Consider the following 9,615-nt stretch of genomic DNA (forward strand, 5'->3'; position numbering starts at 1 on the left):
TGCCAGAAAGGATCCTAATGCAGAGCTTCCAAAATAATGGATACAAGATATCCATCTTCCCACCAGTAAGGTGCCCAGAGAAATGATTGGAACTCAGTACTGCTACATCTTCCTCAGTACTTGAGTTCAATTCACTTTCTGCTTTTGTAAATTTAGCGTTATCTATTAGAAAGACACTAGACAAAGTCAGAACTCCATTCTAAACCTAGTCCAAATTAAGAAAATGGAGTACATATACAATAGAGCACTATCCAGCCCTAAAATGGGATCCTGTCACTTGCAACATGAATATAACTCAGTCAAATAAGCCAGGCACAGAAAGCCAGGCACATGTTATTTGTGGAAGCCAAGAATTACAACAATTGAACTCATGGAGAGAGTTAGATGGTTAGAATAAGACCTAGTATCTGATAGCACAACAGGGTGACTATAGTCAGTAGTTGTATGTGTTATACTAGGGGTGTAACTGGATTGTTTTTAAACAAAGAATAAATGAGGGGATGAATACCCCATTAACCATTATATCATTATCCATTGCATGCCTATATCAAAGTATCTCATGTCCAAGTATCTCACGTACCCCATAAACCTATGTACCTACACAGATAACTAAAGCTGATCTAACACCTCAGCTGAATTACCTTGGGGGAAGTTGTTTGCATGTAAGCTGCATAAGTAGCAACATGCAGACTTAACCCTTGAGGAAGAAAAGTGTACTAGACTGCCTGAACCAGTTAAAGCATTGTAACTAGTATTCAAGTTTGAGCCTCTACAAGAGGCTAGAACCCTTGCTATAAGAAGTCACCATCTCTAAAGTTTGGGAGTTATTGGCAGAACTATCCAAAAGTTACTATGAAGTTGAAAGTGCACTGGGACAAAGTGGTAGGTACACCAGCAAATTCCACTTTCAGAGATTTCAAAAGGATGTGCATGAGCTGCTATCTTCTGTGTCTCTACAATGCCTCCAACTCATGCTCATTGTTTTATCTGCTGTGCTTTAGTCACTGATCTTCCCTTACATTCGGGGTAGAGTCAGATGAGCCTTATTAAAAGTAATAGCAAAAACCGCAATTACAAAGGTACCATGCTGTGCAGGGACAGGTACTTTTGAAGAGCACGTCGTTCTCCATTACTGTGACTCCCCATCCATTCACCAAGGTGTGGTCCCATTGACATGGGAGCTGACTGGCTTCCTTGGCACTGTGCTGTGCTTTAGCATCTGTTTCCCACTTAGGTTCTGCTTCTGCTCAGAAAGTTTTTGATTTGAGTCATCTATTTTGAGATCCATTTTCCTTTTATTTAACCTATTGTTTCTTAAAGTCTGCTTCTATTCAGGGCTGTGTACCCAAGGTATTCCTTTAGGACTATCCTAGTCAATCGCTGCTGGGTTCTTCTCTGCCAGAAAGCCCTCTCCGACATTGCTCAACTTAGGCCACAACCCAGAAGAGGTGTCTCGAGAACAGCTCTGCTGTGTGAGTGCTGCCATCCGTTCACACAGAACTCAGTTCCAGCACATCTGCCCCAGCTATCAGCCCTGTGACTTGTCTGATCCCACCACCCGCACCAGCCAGAATGGGAGAGGTACTCAGCTTCCCACATCTTGAGACATGAGACTTAGACCATCATCTAACAGCAATGGCCTATAGATTCAGACAACTTGTCCTAGGTACTGAGAACTATTCTCAAATATGAGGGTCAAGTGCTCTCGAGTCTGGTTTTCTGACCTGGTCAAATGACTCATGACAGAAGGGTCTATAGTAGTGCCTGCTATCCTTTAGGTGCGTGCTTTCAGAGGATTCCAGGCTGTGAGTCTTTCTACTAGTTAAGATGGGGTTTCTGAGTGACAATGCTTCAGAAGGCAGACTTCATGGGAGACTCCCTACGTAGGATTGCACTTTGTTGGTCTAAATGAGGTGATTTCCCCATGCTTCCCCTGAAGAAAACTGACAACTGTCAACTTGTCTATCAAGGACCAATAACCCATAGATTTGCATGTAGGTGATATGAAGCCACTGTTCTATGGACCTACGTAGGAAACTGGATCTGCACAGGAAAGGGACCAATTATTTTGGTCAAAAGTGACAATTGAGCTGCACTGACTTAAAAGGGAATTCATTGGTTCAGGAATTAATGAGTCTGAATATAGCATTGGGTCCAAGTGTGGCTGCTTTAAGATGCTCAGTTTCACCTAGAACCAGATTTCCTCTATTTCCCTTCCCTGGTGTCATATTTGTACTCAGGGTGCACACAGGGCTATACCACCCCTGAGAGATTCCAGGTACTCCCCTTATGAGAGCAAGGCTCTAGACTATTGTGGATCACATATCTTTTCTTCTAAAAGCACTTCTTGAAACAGCCAGTTCCAGCAATATCTCCTTGGGTTTTAGTGGCATGCCCATGTAGATAAAAGTTGCACACCCATCCCTGAACTAGTCAGTAGTCATGGGGAGGTGGGTAGGCACGTGACATGTTCTAATAGGCTGGAGTGTCTGATCTACAGGGAATAGTTTAAGAATGTCAGGAGCATATTTTTCTGACAGTGTGGGAATAGATGTCAAGGAAGCATTAAATGTGTCTTCTGTAAGAAAAATTAAGTGCAGAGTCAATAGGCCTTTTGAGTTTAAGAGTCTACTGTATCCCTTCACCTCTGGTCTTCACATGTCTACAAGTGTCAACACCTTCACTTTTGCTGTAGGAAGACTGCCTTTTGAATGTTGGACCCATCTTTCCCACACTCACAAGGAGTCAGAAGTACCCAAGAGTTTACATACACCCCTCAGAACCAGTGCCACCATCAAGGCGCTTATAAAGCCTAGGACTTTGCCATCACAGGCTTGCTTGGCTTCTTACCAGCCCCAGTTGTGCCTCCTCACTCCCCTTCACTTGTTTGTCTTGGAAGTATTTCCTTCATTACTTCCACACAAGTCTGTTTCTGAGGAGCCCTAATTAAATACAGTACTTGGTCTCGCTTGCACTTCATGAGTCAAGGCACTTTATTTTGTCGATCTGTTCATTAGTATGAGTGAAAAGAAGTGACTAGGGTTTTTCCCTTTGAGCTCCAAGCTTCCTGGGGACCCCTCCATCAGAGGCTGTCAGCGCTCTGTCAGCATCCCCTCTCCCAACTCGAACTTACTCCCTTCTTGGTAAGTTAATAGGAATGCAGCTGCCAGTACCTGTGTCTTTTAAGTCTGCCCTATGAGCCCCAAGGGCATGAGAATTTATATCCCCACTGTGGCTGGCTTTATGCCATGTCAGATAGGGTGAGAAGGTATAAGTATCTCTGCTCCATAGCTGATTAAAAGCTGAAGTATGACCTATACTGTCTCCAGAAGGTCTCTGCCCAGTTGAGCTGTATTTACCTCTCTGAGACTCTGGTATCACACCTTTGAGTCACCACCTCTTGTCCACCCGACTTGTCACTCCATGGTGTTTTACTTGGTTATGCCGTAGCACCTCAAATTATCTTAAGGTCTGCTTCTGGATAACAAAGCATGACCTACTCCAAATTCCTGATACCAAGCCACATTTTGTATGGACACCACCCTGCTTCTGACCAAGCTTCTATAAACAGCAGAACCATTCCATCCAGGCAGAGGATGTAGTCAACCATCTGGTAGACTTTCATCTGAACACCTATATCTTATCACCTGCTGGCTTTTAGTTTGGCCACAAGGATGTGGCCCTAAAAGGCATGAACTTTTCTAGATCTGGCAGAAAAAGTTGTGAAGGTCCAAAGGCATCCCAAAATTACTAAGTCAGATAGTTGCACCCTCTTCCAAGAATGAATGGGGGTCACATTCTGGATCCAAGGGAGGAAGATCTGAACCAGATGCTACTGGATCCACATGCCCTGGGCTCAGCAAACCATGCAGACATCCATCCCTGTGATTTCCTGAAGCACCACTTCCTGAAGGAGGTGAGAGGCCTTAGGAAAGTGACCACCTTACAGTGTGGACAAGTGGACCTAGACTAGAAGGTGCCTTTTCAAAAATCTCTACCTCAGCCACAAGTGAAAGCCACCTGAAATCAGGCACCTGCAACACCAGCTTTCCCAATCTTCAGCTATTACCCAGAATCCTGGTGCTTTTGTGCCTCAAAGCAATTAGCAGTATGTTTCAGGTGTTTTCAGGTAAGCCCTTAACTTCAATATATCCATCAAGTTATACTTCAAGTTGAAGAAACTTCCATATAATATCCCCAAAAGCTAAGATACAGTATCCAGTAACCAAGTGGTAGATGTAACATGGCCCCTGCCACCACCTGCTGTGACCCACTTGTAGAAGTGCTTCTTGTCCCACAGCTTTAGCATCTTCAGAATTAGCTTCTGATCCCCAGAAGAACACATCCTCTGGAGCTACAAAGTGAGTTCCATAGAACCAAAAGGTACAATTTGGTCACTTAGGCTTTTTGTACCAGTAGACCAGGAGGCAGACAGGAGTTACTCTACTGGCAGGGGTCAACAATCCTGGTTATGATGAAATAGGTCTCTGCTACACAAAGTGAAGGAAATACAGCTGGATTTGTAGGGTTTACTGGGTGCCCCTTAGTGCCAGCATTCGTGGTGACAAAAGCAGTTATTGCAGCAACATAAGAGACGGTCTGATAAGAGATGCGTGGGTGCTCAGACTTCTTGGATAAAGCTCTGAGTGGCCCTACTGTGTAAAGCAATCTGGACCATCAGAAACACTGGCTGAGGGTAGAGGGGAATCTAGATTGTAGTGTGAGGGAGATGAATAGCCATTAGTCACAGGACTAGTTGCAGCTGTGGGGAAGAGTAGCTTCTCATGCTCATGTTATTGTAATATTTGTAAAGGGTGGTTCTTCAGATGTTGACCTGTCAAGAGGAAACTGAACTCAACGCTGGATCTGAGTGGGTCCAGATATGTACAAGGTAGGTGAAGCAGACACTCAGTTTCTCTTGCATATTTGCTAAGGGCATCCAGAGCTCGCCTGCAGACACTTCCACATGCTGATAGATCATGAGCAGGCTGGAACGCATCAACTCAGAAAAGCTATTGTTCCTAAGCAGTCAGGAAAGATCCTACGCAGAATGGAATCCACGGGCACAGGTGATGCCACTGTCCACAGGTGGAGCTTAAAGATAGCCCTGATACATCTGAGTCATAGTGGCTCATATTGCATCAGGTTCAGGCTGTCCAGGATATTCTTAGTAAAAGCTAGATTGGGGCTTTAGCTACATGTGCAAGATACAACTACACTGTAAAACCCTTTCAAATCAACACTTGGATTAGTATCTTCATAACTGGGCACTAGCCTATCTACTTCAGCATACCAAAAAAACCATCACACCTGGTAAGTAGGTTGGTGTAGTTTTAGAGAAAGATCACCTGAAGTGTGTTAACACATTTGAGAACCCACTTGGAGTTTGATGGGTTTTGAAAAGCTGCATTAAAGATGTCCAACTATTCAACAGTATCCGGACATACTACATTAGCAAGCTGTTGACTTATCTTAAAGTGTGCTGTTTGTGAGAATGTTAAAAATGAACATGATTTTGAAGATATGAAATCAACATAAATGCCCAAGTGATAGACTGGATAAAGAATATGGTACACATACCATGGAATACCCTGCAGCCACAAAGAACGAGATCATGTCCTTTTCAGGATCATGGATGGAGCTCCTGGAGGCCATTATCTTTAGTAAACTAAAGCACGAACAGGAAACCATATACATGAATCCACGCTTGCACTTAAGTGGGAGCTAAGTGATGAGAAACATGGCACAAGGAAACAGACACTGGGGTCTACTGAAGTGAAAGAGGGAGAGGATCCAGAAAACTAGTGGGTACTAGGCTTAGTACCTGGGTGCCAAGAGCTGTACAAACCCACATGACAAGTTTACCTATAAGCCTGCACATGTACAACCTGAAGCTTAAACATGATTAACAGAGCTTTTCTATTACCCCTGGTACACAAACCATTGATATGCACGTGATTGGTTATCTGAAACCTCACTGAGGTTGAGTTGCTTTTTCAGTTGTCCAATCCGTGTGCTGTTTACTCTGATCCAAATCAGTTGTATGAGACTCTTTCTTGTGAGACTACTTTGGGGTAGTGTGGGCTGGAGAGTTGGGGAAAGGCAAGACGTCCACTTGGGGAAGAGTGGAATGTGTGGAGTCACTCTGGCTCATTTAGTGCTTTTCTTGCTTGGGAGTTGGCTTGGTTGTGCTGGTGGTGTCATGAAGCTTCCCATTCCTGAAGGAGCCATAGCTTAGTGCCAGAAGTAGAGAGGCAGTGGGTTGTCATTCCTCAGCCAAAAAATCCTAGCCCAACAGGCCCCTGTCAGGTCCTTGGGTAGAGATTACCAAGCCCTGATTAAGAAGTGTGAGTTTCCTATTGCTGCAGAATTACCCTTAAGTGGCCCAACTTAACACAAACTTGTGTTTTTGGTAGAAAGTACCAAGTCTAACAGTACCTTCAAGTTGCAGCCAAACTATAGATAAACACCTTACAACTCTGCAGGTCAGGTGTGAAGTTAATCTCACTGGGCTAAAATGGAGACGTGGGCAGGGCTGTATTCTAGGAGATTCATCTTACCTCCTCCAGCTACTTTTCTAAGGCTGCCTGTATTCCTTGGTGCATGGTCCCCTTTCATCCTTAGTGATCAAGGGCCTAAAGGAACAGGATTTGAAGATCAAAAAAATGGAGCCGAGGAGAATAGGCACATGGATCTACCCGAGGGCTCGGGCACAAGATCTGCATGCTTGTCTCAATTAAAGTATCTACTACAGAAGCAGGGCTCCAAGTATCACCTTGAAGTGAGGGACCACATTGTACTCCTGAGGTGAAACAGACACCTGATCACAATATCCATCATCCTACCATATATACCACCATCACACCGAAGCTGGTCTTGCATGTATCTTCAGGAAGTCATTCCTGCATCCTAATGTGCTGACTTAGTGATAGTCTATGCACCTGTGGGCACTGTCCTCCAGAATGCATCTAACAAATTGAACCAATGACTACATCATACATTGTTCCCAGCCCTGTGTATTGGTGATGAAGCAATGATCACTTTAACTTCTTTTACTATCATTCCCAATAACCCACTTGAGAACTATGCCTGAGACTGAGCAATTAGTTGTCTTCAAAGTATTTCAGGGAGCTTCCCGAGGACACAGTTCAATAAACCCACAGTTAGGCTACCATTTTGGACTCAAACCAGTAGTCCGGCAGGGATGGCACAGTTCTACTTTGCTGACAGTAATTAGCCCTATCACGGTGAGTTTGGGTTGCTGTTACTAGGTGGCGGCAGGAATTGGCAGGTCTACAACTCAGGGGATTTGAAGGAGAGTGTCTTGGTGCTCAGTGAATTGGCAAACTGCAGCAGCCATGGCCTAGTAAAGGTGAAGTACCCAGAGGCTCAGATCTCAGGGATGAAGGTTTAATTTATTCCACTGGGCAAGATATTTGAAGAGGGACATTCTATAAAATCCCTCCTGAAAAATTTGCAACGAAGTATAGAAGAAACATGGAAGAGCCTTAAAGCTTTAAGAGCTGAACACTAAAGTTTAATATACTATAGACCTCATAGCCATTGTTCATGAGTTATGTTACTACATATAGACTAACAGCTTTGTGGCACCTAATGACCTGGCCACAGGTACAATTTGAAGCACAGGTGACCTCAGACTTGGCTGAACACCCTTGTGAACTTCCTAGAACACAAGAGCATTAAGAGGCTTGTGAGGAGCTACTACAGGCCATTTCTCACTTAGCTTCCTGATCTAAGGAGGCTGTCATGAACCCATTTCATTGCTTCTAGAGTATTCATGAAGTAATGGAGATCAGAGTCTACTAAGGCGCAAACCACTTGACCTAGCTCTTAGGGCAAGTCCGTTCTTTACTGCCTATGAGACAGATGTCAAACTTGCACCAAGAATGGAGGGATAAAATACTAAAGAGGAGCCAGTATCGGTCTGGGTCCTATGCAAACAATGTGTAGGAAGACAAGTTGGGGATAAAGTGCAGGCCCAGATGGATGCAGTGGAAGTTCTCTTGGTAATAGAAATACTCAAGGGAGAACTTTGATTAGAGTGAAGGGTTTCTCATTACTCAGCCGCCAAACATGGCTTACTGCCAAGGGAACAATGTTAAGTCAGCCTCTTCTGCTTTTAAAGGCAACAAGCAGTTGAATGTGCTACTTCAGTTTGTCAGCTAACCCCAAAGCTTTGAGACCTGAGAAAAGAGCCTCGCAGCAGGTCCAGCTTGGTTTGCTTGCACATTTGATGATTCAACTCCGAACTGGAGCCTATAAAGTCTTAGGAGTCACCTTCCCTAGTAAGGACAGGCTCAAATAGTTCTGGAGACTTAACAGACATCATGGTGATTGTAGTTAGTAGTGTATCATATACTTGATATTTGGGAATAGATCAAGTGTCCTAGAAAACAAAGTATGCAAGGTGGTGGACATTTTAGTTTAGTGTGGTAAACACCTCAGCACATATTGAAACACTTTTGTACTTTGAGACGGAGTTTCTCTTGTTGCCCAGGCTGGAGTGATCTCGGCTAATGCAACCTCTGCCTTAAGTGGATTCTCCTGCCTCAGCCTCCCAGGTAGCTGGGATTATAGGTGTGTGCCAATATGCCCCTTTTTTTTTTTTTTTTTTTTAAAGTAGAGATGGTTTCATCATGTTGGGTCAGGCTGATCTCGAACTCCTGACCTCAAAAGATCCACCCTGCCTTTGCCTCCCAAAGTGACTTTGAACATCTTAAATGCCATTTTCATTTGCCTATTATACTTCAATAAAGCTGCAGGCCTGAGGGGGAGGCTCATATCAGGCACTTCACAGTAAGATTCGGGGATTCTTTTTCCCTTCTAACATGGTTGGCAGAAGTTATACAAATAAGTCATTTTTTCCACAAGGACCTTGTCAGGAGAAGCGAAGACTGGCTTCTGGTTTTGTTATATCCAAGTATGTTCAGATCTAGTTAAAGAATGAGGAGTAGCAGGGACAAAGTGTCCTGAAGCAGAGATGAGCACAAAATGCATTAGGTCAAAGAAAGCAAGCAAGCTACACACATCTGCAAGTTTTTCTAGGGCTGTGCTTAGCAGGAGTGTCCTGGCTTAGACACAGGAATATTGGTAAAATGAAAGACTGTCAGCAAAAACTATTGCTATTCATCTGTGGCTTCATGGAGCTAACTGGAAATGGCCAAATCCACCTCGATTTCAGTGCTCTCTGGGTACTCCACTTGAAGGGTATCAGGGCCATTTATTTAGTTTCACACTGCTAGTGTGGCATTTAAGATGCTGGGAAGGAAGCCTTGGTTATTTCCTAGTGTCTGTAGAGGACCTTATCAACCTGTTTCAACTTTTGACACCTTTGATATTAGGCATAGACTGATGGATTCCCTCTTAATACCTGGGATGGGCTGCATTTCCCCCTGCCTCACTGGATCCTACCTGACATGCAGTCTTGAAACCCACTGTCAGGAAGCAGCATACTCATGACGAAAACAGCATCCACCCAAATTGGGAAAGAACACTTGCTTTGAGGGTACAAGCAGCTTGCCTCTTACAGACTGAGGGACTTAAGGGCAACTCCCTTTCTTACTCTGGCCAGAGGCATTTGGGAAGTGAAATCTC

The sequence above is a fragment of the Theropithecus gelada genome, chromosome 5 (assembly GCF_003255815.1).
Source record: "Theropithecus gelada isolate Dixy chromosome 5, Tgel_1.0, whole genome shotgun sequence".
Taxonomy (NCBI): domain Eukaryota; kingdom Metazoa; phylum Chordata; class Mammalia; order Primates; family Cercopithecidae; genus Theropithecus; species Theropithecus gelada.